Source organism: Liolophura sinensis, chromosome 8 (assembly GCF_032854445.1).
Source record: "Liolophura sinensis isolate JHLJ2023 chromosome 8, CUHK_Ljap_v2, whole genome shotgun sequence".
NCBI classification, from domain to species: domain Eukaryota; kingdom Metazoa; phylum Mollusca; class Polyplacophora; order Chitonida; family Chitonidae; genus Liolophura; species Liolophura sinensis.
Window position 1 is genome coordinate 16,510,511 of NC_088302.1, and position 17,724 is coordinate 16,528,234.

The following is a 17,724-nucleotide window of genomic DNA, read 5'->3' on the forward strand; positions in this document are numbered from 1 at the left end:
ATTCCATCACACCACACAGGCAATACAGGCGTGATACCCGTCCAAAATACATGCGTGATATTCCACTTCCACATCGCACGAACAGTATCATGGTTGACCTTTTCTACAGCACACGAGTCACTCTTAACTTGTCCATAATGCATCCTTCAAGATTATTCCAGATGAGAGACTGTGTGAGAGTGTCTTAATAATGTCATCACCTGCTACTTCTTGAGCTAGGTTCGGGCCTTAGGAATGAAGAAATAAGGGAGCTGGGAAACACGTTGGTGGCAGGAGAGATTGAGCTCTTGTTGTATCCATCAAGGAAGTTTTCAGTGTAACAATTAGATTTCTGAACAACATCTTATCTTATTATGTTCTCGCTGGCATCAGTACAGTACATTATGTGTTTGCTCCACCTCGGCAGCACCTGGTCAAAGCTCTTTCATTTGGTTTTTTTCGGGCAGCATATCTGATGCCTGTGGAATTTGAGACAGTATTTTGTTCTAGGTTTTTTTTTTCAAATCGAAACACATTCTTTGGATTTCGTAACGCCTAGATGGAAAAAATTTTTAACAATGAAATGTAACTGGCCACAAAATAGTTGCTATGACCCCTAATAAGTGTACTTCACAGCGACGTGTCAATGGGCATGAATTCAAATTGTATCGAATTGAAATTCCAGAGAGCCGCAGCTAATACTTAATAAAACTGTTATCACTGAATTGTCAATCATACGAAGAGGACGCGCTGTATGCTTCAAATACTTGCGAAATGCATCTAAGCCCACATTTAATTTTAGCTTCAACACATTTCTTTCAAACGAAAAGACCATGTCTTAAGTACTCAGCTAAACTGACTAAAGCTAGGCCCAGAGGTATATATTGTATACGGAACACCGGTGTATTTAATTGGGGGGCGACTAAATTTTACTTACACCTGGAAAAACAGAAGATTAACTGAGGTCTGTCAGCTCAAACATAAGTCTTTGTCTTCCTTTGCAATACAGCAACACATATCGGTCAGAAAAGGGTATACCTACATCACAAAGACACATTGTAAAGTAAACTCCAGTGTAGACATATTTGACAGCTCCAATGGCCTAATGGTTAGATCGTCCGCCTCGAATCAAGCCCGGGTCGGGTCATACCATTCCAAATTCTCAGCACTAAGATGTAAGAGCAAGGAAACATGACTAGTTGGCACGAAGTCAGTCTAATGGGACTGGGTGAGGTGTCATGTCTGGTGTCTTCTGCATGATACTTCAGTGGCGGCAGCACTTTAGTGGCATGGACTCGCCCTGTCACAAGAAGACACAATACATGTACACACACTTAATGACTACTTGTCGCCATATGACTGAAAAATTGTCAAGTACGACGTTAAACCCCAAGCTTACATACATACTAGATAGGCTTTTTTTAAACTTTCTGTTAGGTTATAACAGTTGACATGATTTTTCTCTTCGTCCGTTATTAAGGATTCTTTGGTGTCCAATACGTTTAGCGGTGATTTTGTTTTTATATCTTTTGAACTTAATATCGTCATTTCTTGTCCCAGGTGGTATAAATACACATGCACAAGAGAATGTATAATTCAACGTTGCAGTGAAAAAGTAAAGTGCTTTTGGGTTTCTTCGTGGGCGCATGTAAAGGAGGCTGGAGTGTATCCGAGATCATAACATCGTTGTGAATGGCTTTGTGAAGGACAATATTCTGCTTTAAGTTCGCACGCGATGTGCTGGTATTGTTGCACAAGCGTTAAGTACTACGTTAAACTTCATTAAGTCAGTCATGTAACAAGATAGATCAAGTGCTCTGATCAAATAATCTGATCAAACAGTTTTGAAATAAATTGGGTATCTTTGACACAAACCATGCCGTACCACGCATCTCAATAAATGTTTTAACCTGAAATGTTTTTTTCTATATTTAGGGAAAACTCACGTAAAAACTAGTTTCACATTCTCTGAATGTTATATGTTTGGGGTCTCTTGCTGAAATAATTATTTAATCTAAGTTGATTAGCCTCACAAAAAAAAAACCACATGTGTGCCATTTATACAAATGAATGTGAAATAAAAGAATATTTCTTTTTATATTTTGATCCTTTTTATGTCCTTCTCAAGAATATTTCATCTGAGTTAATGGGGACAAGTTAATCGGTGGGTGAAATAGAAAAGGGAATAAGACAAACATCATGCATGTGAGTTCAAATAACAGCTGAATAACCTGATCTGAGACGAAGGCGTCGAAATAATAATACGCACTATAAACATGCGATTGCCTGCGGGGTATACTGTGTGAAAGCATCCTTAAACCAACAACGTTTCCAAGAACAATTTACCGTTATCTTGAATGCCATATTCTTAAAAACCGCTCGAGTAGCCAACCATGGCGTCGTTTAATTACAGACGACCGTTCTCTTTTATCCGATCGGCTAACATTGACCTCATAACATAAACAACCGAGTTTTATTTAAGCAGTGAGTTTGATTTACGGCGCCGATTTCTGATGGAGATTAAGTTGGTTGTGTCAATGAGTGTTGCAGGGAACAACGAGACTAGGGGTAGAAGATAGACAAGGCCTTCTGGACGCGGGGTATCGGGGTATCGGCTGAATGTCGACTGGTATAATGTAACATTAATCGGTTACGGTCTGTATGGGTGATAGGAGGCGAGGCCTCTGGCGAGTTAGGAGCCAACTGTTAATCTTTATGGGCCTTCTAATAGAGCGCCAGAGACTTACAGCGAGGTTTGGGTGAATATCTCATTCCGTTCTGTCTGATTCTGCATAGGTACCAACAGCTAGTTACCGAAGCCTTCCCGCTCAGTGCCCAAATAAACCGTTGACATTTAAACGGATTAATTACCTTTACCCACTGCAGATTATGAAAGAAAAACAGCGGTAAAATGTTACCGTAGTCATTCCTGTAGGATTTTCACCACATTTAACAGCATTCGCACATTATGGGGAAGGAAATTACCAAAATGTAATTTTGCCCAAGCAGTTGCAATAATGTCCGGTAATGTTTTACTCAGCTTTGTATAATCAATAAAGTCGAAGAATGGAATTTTCTGTCAACCACTGTGACCTGTTTGCGCTACAAAATGCATTTTAACGCTCAAATGCTGTTAGCATGTAGGTTGTATCAATTTAAGTAAACGTTAACGGATTTCCTTTTTTTTCTTTCTTTTTTATTGTGGCTTAGTTGGGGAGCCTGTCTCAATAAACGATTCAGGACAAATTGGTTTTCGAATTGCTGTGACGAGTCAGGCAATACCACTGCAGTGGTATTGTGTTTTACATCTGCGTGGGCAGAAAAAAAGCTTTTATCCGCACGCTTTTATAACACCCAGAATTCTCACTGCCGTGATCTATGAAATTTTGATTTTTGTTTAACGCCATAAACAAGAATTTTTCATTTATACGACGGAGGCCACTTTTACAGGTAGAAGAAACCGGAGCGTCCGGTGCAAACTTCTGACGGTTGGCAAGTTATACTGGTGAACTTTTCCACGTGTAATATATGTTATGTTGGTTAAAAGCCAGCGAACTGTATGTAAGGCTACACGAGAGAGCACCCTTGACCACTTAGTGCTACTATAGCCCGCAGAACAATAGAATGCAGGGGATCTTGCAAATTCCCATGTCTCATGTGCCCTTGCATTTGAAAAGCAAGCACCTGAACCAATTGGCTACGACAGCTCCGAACTATTTTTGAGCATGACTTTGATGCAGTGTTCGTCAGAATAAACCTTGTTCAGACCAATGGCTTAAATACAAACAGTATTTGAGTTGAAGGACTGCATAACCAATGCGATAATTACAAATATGTAATAAGGCCTAAAATCCGTACAAATGGATATTGTGAAATAATCGCTGATAATGTAACTCCAGGTGGAACAGACGATGAAAAACATGCTCCTTGGTGTAACTTTGGTGTATTAATTCCTCTTTTTAATGGCACGGTATTTTTTTCTGTCACAAATCTCAATCAGCCTAAAATATTAGATTTGTTTTTAGTTTTCAAAACTTAATTAATAATTAATTTAATTATTGAAAATGCCGGCAGATGATTCCCATCTTCTACTTCATTTATCAGTCTTACCGAACTTCATATTTGTTCACTTAAAGCCTAAACATGACGATTTGACTAGAGTTGTTAAAGATTCATACCACAGACAATCTAAACGTGAGTGATCGTAGTTACCTGAAAAAAAAACCCAGCTTGCTGAAGAACGGTGGTTTACCCCGTACTCAAGAATATTTCCCTTATACGACGGCGACCAGTGGGAGGAAACCTGGTACAACTCAGGGGAAACCCACGACCATCCGCAGGTTGGTGGAAGATTTTTCCAAATAGGGCCAAAGAGTAAACCATCATGAGCTGGACTTGAACGCAGAGCTACCGCATTGGTGAGAGGCTCCTGGGTATGGCGTTAAGCAACACCCACACACATAAATTTAACAGAACCCAATTGAAATTTTGCCTCTGAAACGAAATTATGAATAGTTTTGAATTATGAATATTGAACTTTATTTATGGAAAGTATCCACCCTTTGCTGCACTATTCATTTATATTCCACAACGCCCTAATGGTTCTAATTCACATGAATGAAACATGCACCAATGCACTTAGGTATCTATTATAATACGATACCGATTCACAAATGTCTACTATTGTCATAGTAACACGTCCTTGATGGTTACATGTCAGTGTCCCATACATAATGCATATTTATTGTGATAATGATCGCTGTCTTATTCATAGCACATATGTCCTGCGTGTACTAAACGGACTGGGATATTGATTCAGGAAGTTACATTCTATCGCCAATAATCTTGAAAAAAGGATGACTTCACCTGGATTTTGCCTGTTCAGTTGTACTTTTTTTTCTTCGTTTTTATAATATTAATGATAATTAATATTCCAAAACTGCAATGCTCCATTCACAAAACATCACATCTATGAATGAGATTTTGATGAGGACCAAACCAGCTCACATCCCCCAGACTCTTAAAACATCAGACCAGGATTGTTATGGCATAGATCGATTTTCCCGGACAAAGGCCATTCCTGGCAGGCCGACAGGTGTTTTCTTCTTGGCGGCAAACAAAACTAACTTTACGATTGGGCTGTGCTCATAACTTATGCCACAATACACAGCTACTTTACAGTTGGCGTGAGCACAAGAAACGTTCATTATTCAGAACGATGGAAGACAGTGCACAAACCCACAGACGACAAACAACACACCTTGCGTGCAATATGCCGTAGGATGTGTATGCAGTGAGCTTGTTCACAAAACAGCTTGTACCTGTATTCATCATTGGCGAGGAGAATTTTCAATGATTTTTGTTTATGAGAATGCCGGATATACCAATGTCTCATCAATGAAAACGGACAAAAGTTGTCGGTCTGCGTATGGAAATATGTAGAACACATTAGAAAGAATTCTGATGTAAAATCCGTTTTTTCATCAGCATCATTGAACTAAAACTCGTACATTTGAGAGTCTATCGCTTGGTGACATTTACTTTGACAATTTAATCCCGTCCAAATTAGAAATTAAACTATGTATAATGATATATTTCTAGCTAAGCATCTCAGTATATGTAACTGCATACTATGAACATAAGAACTTCTGCTGTCATTATTTTTATTTATTAAATTATTTGATGTGTGTTTATTATTAATGCCTGGAACACACCGCTGCACTCAAGTATACATGACAAACTCCCTAACTTAATGCTGCAGCAATATGGCAGTGCCTAATTCAAACAAAAATTTTGCCGTCACGGAATACAATGTCCCCCTGGATTTTTAATTCAGCAGTCGCTTTTACGTCATCAATAAGATACATCATAAGTATGGCATACCATACTAGTCAATGGCGTTGATGTCGTTTATACCTATAGAGGGTTTCCAAGCTTCAGAGTTAATTATACTGGTGAAGTGGAGATTAATTATCCGAGATAATCAAGGAAATGAGTACATACCTGTCACACGGAAAATCATCGGCAAATGGAACAGGAGTAGCACAAATCGGAGGTAGATGCCGCAAAGAATTGTCATGATCTTGGAGCGGTAATTCCAACGTTTTCGGCCATTCAGTTCCACTCATACACACGTACCTTAGCGGTTGTCCACGACTGGGCAACTATTCCTTTATGGGGATTCCCCTCATCGAGACACTGTCTTTCTAATCCGGACTCAGGAGTAGATTCACTTTTACCATAGATTGATCTCAGAAATACCGGGCTTAATTAGTCCGCCATTTCCGACTAGCAATTCCGTGGAAACAGCCGTAAATGCATGGCTAGGATAAACCAGCATGAAGGCAGGACATTTCAGGTTGAGGTGAAAAAGTTGACCAACTCCGCAAACGACTTTTCACGTCGACGGCCTGGCGTTGTCTGGGTGTGTGGATCGGCCTGGGGAAGCACTCCGGGGCGAGACTGCATGCCGTGTCGTCAGTTCATCATTGCTGATGGACGCCGTCACTGAAAACATTACCACACACGCACATCGGGATAATTGACGGAACGACCTTCCCGCTTAGATTAATGAAAATTAATGCCGTCCCCTGGATGGAATTTACACTTGCCGCGTAAATCAATCTTTAGGCAAGAGTCATCTATAATGACAATAATAATCACATAAGCCGAAATAACCAATAGAGTATTAGTACGTTCTGTGAGGCCAGCACTGTTACAGTAGACTAGCTTTAAGTTGTCCAGTGGTTGGAATCGCACAGCTGTCCGTACAAGTTTGAGATCCACAACAAAAGCGTCCACGGATTTGCACTGTATGCAACCCACCGATCAACGATAAAGACTCCAGTCAACCAAGTCCGGTGTTTTATAAAACTTCGCACAAACAGCACGCGCGTTGAGGAGCAAGCGATCTATCAGCAGCACGCCTTTTAGTCGATACCATCTGGAATGACTGCTAGGGCAGAAGGACAACGATTTTCCCTGCAAGCGCTGCGTGACTGGAAATGGATGGAGTTGTGTGTTGGACTTCATATCGGGCAGGTCCAAATTCGGTAAAAATAGGGAGGGTCGCGCCTGAAAGATTACTGGGAGGCCCTTATCAAAGAGAGGTGAAGATTACCGTCGTTTCTGGTGAGAAATTGGAAGTCCCTAGGTTCTAACCTTGTCACGACATACTCCAAAAGTTTTCAGGCAATGTAGCACCAGTCTGTGATGTATCGAAATGAGAAATAAAAAAAGCAAAAAAAAAAAAAGAAAAAAAAAACAGGAAAACAACGACGAGGCATTTTTCCTGGCAGGATCTATTTAGATTTGCGATAGACTAGAAGAAAAAAAAATGCCGTAACCTTGCCAAAATATTCAAACCACGTTCTCGAAATGCTGTTTCTCGAGGAACAGGTTTGAAGGCAAATCAAAACCAGCGTCAAAGATGACTGTTAAGCCGAGAGATCCATTTCGCTGTTGTTGCCGTCATTAATCATATCCCGATATTGAAATAAAATAGGCTAGACATCTAATTGGTTCTCATCGGAGGTATAGTTACAGCAGTCCCCGGAGCTAATGTTCGTACAATTCAATAACATCAGCAACAGCCGGTGTGGTCACATAAGTAGCTCTCCACAGGAGGGCTGGGGGAGAAAGGCTTTTGGTGCTGTGTGACGGGAACGGCTCCGCTCCTTTACATCCCACTCAAGTGCTTCCTTACATCGATCTTGTGTTATCTGACATCGGCGGTCCGAGGTTAGACAACGATAAATTGACACTGAGTCAACTGGTGGTCAACTCATTCATTTTTACACGTCACGCTGCAAAATCTGTTTACTTTTATTCACCAAAACCCTGCTTTGCTTGAGTATCTGCCAGATAAAATATATCGCCCAACTATATATCATATGCATATCAATAATACTAAGGTTTAGATCGTGATACTTTTGCGCAAACTGCTTGGTGCGTTGAAATCGCCGCATCATCGAAATAGTGTATATATTCGGTGGATGAAGACTAGAGTGAACCAAAAGGTTGAGAGATTCTCTGGAGCACACAAAGATTGTCAGTTGGTCGGCGTTGGTATACGAAAATTACATGCGCATATTTACCTATATTTGCTGCGGAGACTTTAACGCCTGTTCGTATTGCAATTGGATTGGCTCCTGGAAAACCTAGTAGTATCCTATAAACCCAGTCAGGCTATAGCTGTCCAAGTGCAGCTTCCTGTTTGGTGTACGAGATGACAAGGGAGTCTTTTTCGCCTGCTGTTTTGCTCCGAAGGCTCGCTTGTATTCATGAGCTTTGAGGCAAAGAAACCCCGGATTCTTTCCCGCACTTAGCTCTGTTCGTGTAACCGTCTCAATTAGCCCCAACTTCTAATTGCAATGTGTGACCCGGCATCATTGATTTATTAGCTCTGCCAGTTGAATCCTCTTCGGACCAATAAGTAGTTGAGGTAACGAGTGTGTCATTTATAAGAATCAGGCCTTCAAATCTGCTGACCACAATGCCCGGGAATTTCCTCTTAACTAAGCAGCTATAAACTCAGCTCAATGACCAACAGAGCCATACCGTCAACTGTGATAAGGAAAGCTTTCATCTCACACCGGATAGATTCAGAACTAAGCGCCTGTCAGCGTGCGGTATCGACCAGAACACTGCCGAACTATTCCTTCCCAGTCAGATCAACATTATGAGAGGTTAGACTTTGAATAGACAACGGGAATTAAGATCTTCTGACAAAATGAACTTAGCCGTAGAATTTGACCATGGGCAGATCCGACTGTTTGTGTGTGTTTGCGTGGGTTGCTGAAACACATATAAATGTTGAAACTGCTAAAACTTATCGGACTATATCCGTGGGAATGTCATTTAATTCCGTGATGTCTCTATGTAAGGGTGGAGTCATGCATGGTTTTATCTTGCGGTGGACTGGCCACCTAGGAACAACTATATAGCCCATATGCAAGAGTAATGGATATTAAATATGACAGCTATTGCGAGTTATCATCAACGAGGACACCACGGGGGACCGTATGCCGCGACACTCTCCGCTGAACATGAGCTCTATCATTCCCCGTGGAATTTCTGATTCACTGAACAAATGTCCGCCTTTTCTATTTGTCTGGAATCAAATTTTAAGCACATTTCAAGAACCTCTCCGAGAAGAATAACGGCACTTAAGATTAATCAAACAAAAATAAATAAGAAGAGTAAATGACGGTTTATTTTCAACAGGGCGTGTGACGAACTCGCGTTATCTTCATCACTCAGAAACAACTGAAGGCCAGATGAGAAATAAGATACAAGTTAAAGGCCGAATGAGGAAAAAATGAAAATCTGAAATGCATTAGAAGAATAAATAACTTGATAAATCGATCAGTCAATCGAGCAAAAAATCAATGATATAGTGAATGGATGAATTAATCAATTAAACGATCAATCAATTAACAGTCATTCCATCAATCAGTACAGATGAAGCAATCCGTGATTTCCCCTACCTATGTCAACAGATTAAAACCACAATCCTCTTATATTTAATCCATGTCACATAAAAAAAAATTCGTCAGTAACTTGCCAAAGGTTGGGTGGTTTATTCTGGGTGTTTCGACCGGATGAAATTGAAAAACTTGAACATTAAAACACCAGTCATTGAATAAATCTGGCAAGGGTCTGCTTACATATTTGCATAAACATGCTGAGTTAATTGACTTAGATAAAAACATTCCGTATACCTTGTTGATGAAATCCAAGTCACTTTACTCTCCGATTTTACCTGTTTGCAGTCGTTTTAAAGATACAGAACGGCCGTGGCAGAGTAGTTATATGTAGTCCGCCACATAAACAAAAGACAAGGGTTTAATCCAGTCAGGTCACGTTAGAGACTTTAAAATTAGCAACATTCGTTACCTGACATAGGCTGATAGGCCAACCACTAGTCTGTCTGGTGTCAGTAGGATGCATTGGATGAGGCGTCGGGTCTTGTGTCTCGGCATGGTCTTCCGCAAAACCATTCATAAAAAGTTTCAACAGTCACCTGAAGGCAAAAGTGTCATTTGAACTTAAATACCACAAAAATAAGCAATGTGACGAGGGTTTAAATTTTTATTAAATCAGAAATGCTTTAGTGGAATTGGCCGTTTAACTACATGCGATGGCATATTAATGGAATATAAAAACACAAGGGGGTATTATTCTAACTGCTCGTGTAAATTCTTAAGCAACTCATACACACAGTAGCGCCATTGGGGCATCAGCATTAGGTTAAAAAATACATTGATGATACTAGACGTCACTGGTCTAAAATTATTCAATTGCTGTGGAAGATAAAGAGGTGCCACAGGAATATAACAGGAATGGTGAAAATAATGTTCTACCTCGGTGGAATTAGCAGTGAACTACTTTACCAGTCCATGAATTACATACTCTAAATCACTGGATTGCTACGTCTAAAACGGGAAAAGAGGGGCATTGCAGTAAATGGAGGCATGAAAAAAAAAAACACAAATGTAAAAAAGGGTATAATAATAGAACAAAACTATATTAAATCGTTAACCGTATTTAACTCTTTCATCAGTCTCTCCTGCAGCTACTCATAAAAGGTGTTATATCCACTGCAACAAGCTCATGACGCGCTAATTAACTTACTGGCCTTAATCTGTGTAAACACAGCATGTGCTCAATCATTGATTCATCAGAAAGGTGTTATATGGATGGTAAATTAATTAGCGGTTGACGTCGATGAACACAATAACCATATATGTGCACACTGACTGCGTTGGTCACGCCGGGTAATGCTCGCTACTTAGCTCCTGCAGATCTGTTGTGACGTGTTAGGGGACCTGCAAGACTTGAGAGTACATGACTCTCATTTGGCTGATATTTTGGATTTTTTGTGGATGTTTTGCTACAACTAAACTAAAACTTTTAAAATGTGAGTTGTTTTGTATGTGTTTATGTTTTCAAGATTCACATTTTCATTTTAAAATGTACTTCATATTTTGCCGAGAGCTATATTAAAGCAGGAACAGTTTGTAATGTAAAATCAGGATCTGACTGAAAGTCCGGATTCTGTAAACTTAGGATTGGTTTTGGTTGAAGGCCGTGGATTAATTAAATCCAATGGCAATAAAGACGACTACATTTTTCGGAATCCATGAGCCCCATTTCTGACCAACAATTAGATTAAAAATATTCACGCTATTTGACAAAACAATATTTTTTTATAAATGTGTTGATTTTGCGTGTGTTGATGATGTTTTCATACAAAGCCAATTAAAAGCCAAATAATATTACAAATGTCTTTTTATAAAAAGGGGAAACAAAATAAAATAGTCAAATATAAAATAATATAAATATTTTTCTTATTTTAACACAAAAATGGTTTTTGATACAATCTGAGCTGGCCTCTCAATCACATGACAAAAACAGTGGTCTGCTTGTCACTTGACATTGAGGCTTAATTACAAACTATAGTCACAAATCGTTTGTTGATCCAATGTACTGGCACGTCACATCTGTCCGGCATATGCGCAGACGTATCAGAAGTCGACCTCACTGATGCCATCAATCTATGCCCTGGGATATTAATAAAGCCACAGACGCCTAGCAGATCACAGTGTTCGACCGAGGACAATGTGCTAGTCTGTAGAATTAAAGCGGATGGATTTATTGTTTGGGTGTCATCCTTCATATCTATTTATAGGCTCGCATTAGGGCACATGATTGGCCCGATTGGAGTTTGATGTCCTCGGATTTAGTTTTGTAGCAAACCACATCTGAGAATTTCACTCAAATTGAAGAAAATGACGAATGGACGAGCATTTGATTGAAAACCGTTATTCTTTATAGTCTGGCTACTGGAATAAATGAAACCTGGTTTGTGCCTTCGCCTATTGAGATCGCGCCGTGCGTTCTCAGTTCTTTATGTTAACTCTGCGTCTTATGTTTGGCTACACTCTTTGTGAATTTGTCTCTCGTTTGTCTCCACAGGCCACAGGTGTGAATTTAAAGGATCGTGGTGTCCTGTTTTCAGTATTATAAAATACTATAGCCGTGGTTATTATAAGCTGCAGAACCAGCCCATGTCACGGCGTTAAACTGTTTTGTTGTTTTCGGTATCACGAGGATAGGAGATTCGAATGAAGCGGCAAAACCTTTGCGCTCTAAAGAATACACAAAGAAATAAAATTAAACAAATTTTAAAAAGTGTGACAGTTAGTTTTCATGCGTTTATATCATCGTTTTTGATAGCGGGGAGATTTGCCAGGCAAAACCTTATAGTCAAGTACTCATGGACACCTCATGGACAACATTTGTCTATTTATAGATCATATATACCCGAAGGACGCCATGACCAGATATATGGAGATTTATTCAGTGTCGGGAAAGTCGACAGGGCCTAAAACCTTGGTGAGAGAGGAAATCTTTCCTGGAATACAAATTTTGACCCTGACAACGAAACCTGAAAAATCTCATTGGTTCTGTGTCCAAATTGACACCTGGTATTATAACTTGACCATCAGTTGACGGGAAATCAATGGGATCGTATCCTTGGGATTAGGAAACCAGGAGTGCAATTGATTCACCCTCTCCCTCTCATCTGGCCGAAGAATAAGACACAACTGACCATCCTCTCAAGGTTACCTGTACTAATGGGTTAAGGCTGCTGGTTAGCACACCGCCAAACACGTCAGTCAACAGCGACCGTATAGAACGCCCACATTCAAGCCTCTGTCATGTGGTGTTCAAACGGCAAGTCACAACTGGTGACGACTTCCAGAATCAACAAAACTCCTTTATTTCATCGGGACAATATGCCTGGTCTAATAGTTAGCTCACTGTCTATTTGTATCATACAGGCAACGCGGTTATGGAATTAGGTAAAATCGAGCGAAGTTGGGACTCCACTGCTAGCACTGTATATAGCTGAGATTCTCACCATGATATCCATGCAACACTGCTGAAGTGGTGGTCAGCCATTAACATTCATTCATTTATTCACATGCCTGGCCTGGCTCAAGTAATTTATTTTTGTGTACAAACTTAAGATAAACCTTGTAAAAGTAAAAAACCTCGTTTTTACTCTTCTTAAGCATTTCCAGCCATTTCTTTCAATACCAAGTCATTTAACTCCTCTATCAAGATAAACATGTCAGATTACAATTTCAAACTTTTGAACTCAAAATATACATGCGGCTTTCCATAATCCCAAACAAAATGCACCATTTTTGCTGTTTTATTGGTGCTTAGCAGTGCCACTGGTAATCGATTTCATCCAGCATTACAAGATCAACAAAATGTCAGCACTCCTGGCTCCAACCCGAAAAAAGGCACTGAACGAGTCACGAGCGTATTTGCCTGACTGAACCATATGATTAAGGCACGTGACTTTCTCTTAAGCATGTGTAATCCAAAGCATCTGCTTTCGTTGCCTGTCACTCCCAAGTGAGCAAAGAAAACTGAAGGAAAGAAGTTTGCTCATGTATGAACTGGCAAGAAGTTTGAACATGTTGCTATTTATCTCTAGGACAAAATGCTAATCTTTGGCCCCATGATTGCCAATGAGATAGCTACAATGGGATAGGTACAATAGGCAGGCAATTATCTTATAAATAAGCTAAAACGATACCTTATTTGTCATTAGTTATACAAAACTTAAAGGTAATAACCAATCAATCAATCAATCAGTAAATCAACAGAAAACAAAACAAATCGATGACTAACAGAGTTAAACTTTGGTTTCTAACGTTGCTCCCGGCGTGTTTTTACACATCATCCCAATTATTTTCATTTGCATTTTGTATTTGCATAAGTGATGGACACTTCGTATTCATATCGTCGTACACGTAGTTTCCCATCTGCTGTTTAAATTAACCTTTTGTGACAGGCTTTTTTCAGCCATTAGTTAATGGGATTTAAGAACGTATAGCTTTAGTAACGAAATTGGACATGTGCCACGGGCAATAAAGGCGGATTTTGGAATCGTTTAATTCGTAATCCGGACCTCGGGCTCTTCTACATGCGATGGAGGAACTGGTCCCAGTTTGATTGAACTGTTTGCTAATATTTCTTAAATACTTGATGGCTAAAGCTGCTTTTATTGCGAGGAGAAATGCGTTAACTGGCAGCATTGCCCAAGGCATCTAGTGCGTTGTGAAACTTTCGGGGAAGCTAGGGGATAGCTCGGCAGAACTGGGAATCTACCACAAAGAACACAAATTTGATGGCTTAATTTGGGAAATGGGTAAGATAGATGGACCAAATATTTACCCACAGATGCCCATCTCCTGACACTGCTAGATTTTCAAAAGCAGCCAAGTCGGCGGAAATTAAATCGGCGATCCAAATCGTTGCTTACGTCTGTTTTTTTCCCCAGAAGCATCGGAGAAAAACTGATCCGTCGATTTACGCAAACCCCCAAGGTATCATATCGTACCGGTGACTTCTCTGGTCGCAGATTCCTTAAATTGCAAAGCTCGTCCCGTTGGAAATGTCTCAGTCTTTGAGTTCGGAGTACCGAGAAGTGAAGACTCAACTCCCGTGATACATGTACACCGTCTGTTGATACCTCTTGACAAGTTCATCCTCCATGGCTGGTTTATCAGGGACAACACTAGAAAATATTAAGCTCAGTGAAGATAGGACAAGATTCCAACATAACATTCAACTTCATGTTTGCAGATGAACGAGCTACATTCCGCGAACATGTTGCGTTGGAATCCTGTACTAGCTTTACCGTGCTGCCCTAATATTTTAATCAAAATTAGTTAACAAAAGGTGGACAGATTATAATTTTGTTGTTTATTCTCTTCACACGATGTTTGAGACCTACAAAAACCATTGTTCGACCAGTTTAAAGGGCAATATGATATTTTAGTAGAAAGGGGCTTCGTTCAAAATTGCAAAAAAAAAACGTAGAATGAGATGTTTACTAAGTTTTATTGTGGTATTCCACAGCGAATTTAAGGTTGAGGTATACATGTCAAAAGTTAAGAGATGAACTAGATAGAATCTCTCCTTGTATACAGTCTGAAAATAAAGCTTTTATTTTTAGGTTCGCGTACCTGTTAAAAGTGTGTTATCGTCTTTCTTCCAAGGTGCTGTTGGCTGTAGGTAACATAGTGGTATGATAAATGTAAATATATGCCGATGCGTTGCCCGCAGGTATGGTACTTGCATGTTTGCATCTTTATAATCGGATGTTGAAGAACAGCTCAGAATATTTCAACTGTAATACCAGAAGAAAACACATATGTATAAGCTACCCAATGACTTATTCTGCTTGTTACGTATGCTTTATAGGCCTGAACCAATTGTTTCTCTCACTGAAACGTTGACACCAAACATGAGGCTCCAACCAATCATATATATTATATTGACACCAGGTCATCCAGTAGTTGCTGTCTCCTCTTTTAATAAGCGTCAATACACGAAGTGTCAAAATTGTAGACATGTTCCATAGACCTGGCAAAGCTGTAGAATGCTCAACTCCGGATTTCCGATAGCTAGCAGAAAACTTAAACTTGTAAGCAATCTAAAGTCATATCTTTATTGAATATCGGTTGATTACAACAAATTACCATTATCCGAAGGTTACTTTTGCGGACAGGACAAACACTGACTAGTACCATAAGAAAACAAGTGAGTAAATGACATCCACAATTTTTTTTTCATATACATGTAAAAAAATATATATATATATAATAAGATATACGAAAAAAGTCCAATGAAATACGAATGGATATATATACATGCCGATATAGGCCTTTATGATTGTGTTATGTATTTAGTTCCAAACCACGACAAGAGGTAATTTCGCTTAACTGCCCAAGAAACTATCACATTTACATATTTTATAAAACATCCCTATACCTCGCACTGACATTTGGATATTGCTGCTCATTGTCTGTACAATATTCTCTTTGATCACACCCTCGTGTCCAACGTCTGGCAGTCTTACTGATATGCCCCAAGAGACAATGATCACCGACCAATTGAAAAACTGGATCATTTTTGGCCGGTACGGCAGACAGCGCGTGAGTATAAGAAAGGAAACCCGCGGCAGAAAAGCATCTGGCGAATGTTTGGATTCTTTGGGAGTTACCCAAAAGCGTCAAGCATAAAAGGACGTCTCTGGGCAACTGTAGGATGGAAGGGACTATGGCAAAAGCACAAGAGCTCTGTCGCCGAGACCAGAGCTGCTGTTGTGCTCTCAGGAACAAAACAAACAACGCGTACAGCCCACTGTGCCAAACAGAAGCGATCCATTCTCATTCCTTGAAAAATTGGAACAACTGCACTCTTTTAATGTGGAGAGTTTAAGAATCAAATCTAACTCAGTCTGTAAAAGTCAAAGATAAGATTTGATATATTGTTTCAAGCACTTCAATAGATGCGTGTGCGATTTGGTCACTTAACAATGTCTCACTTCTGTGGAATGTACCCGACAGACATGTGGGACGCGTGGACTACGCCGAGGTGATCATGTGTAATAATACACAACACCCCATAATTCGTTTTACAGTCGAACTGACAATGGAATTATTAGGCACACCCGTCGGTTTTACTCAGATCTTTGTTAAGCTGTTATTTACCCATTAGGTGATACAGTATGTTCATGAACATGAATGTATATCACGCCTGACAAGTAATGTCCTGACAGTAGAGCAACAAGTGTCAAAATCACATTGTCAAGCAGCGGTGTTGACATTTGACAATGTAACATTTGCTGATTAGATGGATTAAAATATCTACATACACTTGCCTGAGCTACAGGACACTCCACAAAGGGTACAGAAAGCACATAGGGGGGTTTAAGCCTATACATTGCGCAGTTGAATTACTGACCAGGAAATAAGAATCACGAATTTTGTGGCGTCATTTTTTGATTGTGGCGCTGTGTCATGTTGCGTCATTGTGATGTCATGCAACTATCGTTATCCGGTTGTTCAGGGTATACGGGTATTTAAACCATGGGTGTGAAACGTTAAACAGCCAGGTTTAAAATTCCACACCTAGGGTTTAAATCCGTATGTACTCTTATCAACTAGCGGATAACTTATAATATTATATGCAATGTTTTATGGCTTATGGTACTTTCCCCATAGCAACATTGATTAGGGCGCTGAATCAAACAAATGTTTTACATGTGTTTTAACCATACTGTTATTCACCTCAGCATGCTTTCGTCAAACACCGTCGTAAATGAACTTCATGATGTCATTCTTTTTGACTAATGTAACAAATATATTTTATTTATTTATTTGATTGGTGTTTTACGTCGTACTCAAGAATATTTCACTTGTACGACGGCAGCCAGCATTATGGTGAGAGGAAAGCGGGCAGAGCCCGGTGAAAACCCCACGACCATCTGCAGGCTGCTGAGTGGGAGCTGGGTGTTCATTTTCACCAACAGCCTATTTTTTAACCTAGCGTCAGCATTCTTGCTACATTAAATATCTGTTTCATTGAAATTCTGCATTGGAAATCGTGTTCCCATTCGCAGTAACTTACAGTAAAAACAATGGAGAAACTGAAAACGCTATGTAAAAAGTGGATGGGTGCTAAAATGATCACGGCTACTCTTTTGTCGAGAGATTAGTGGCGCGTATCCCGAAATGCTGATGTCGCTTATTGGCGAGAGGCTCCTAGGTCACTGCACCGCGCTGGCACGCTAACCATTTCGTTCCCTGTAACAAATGTAAATCAGATTAGGTAAACCGTAACAAAGACACTATGTCCTGTACTGTTCTGTAT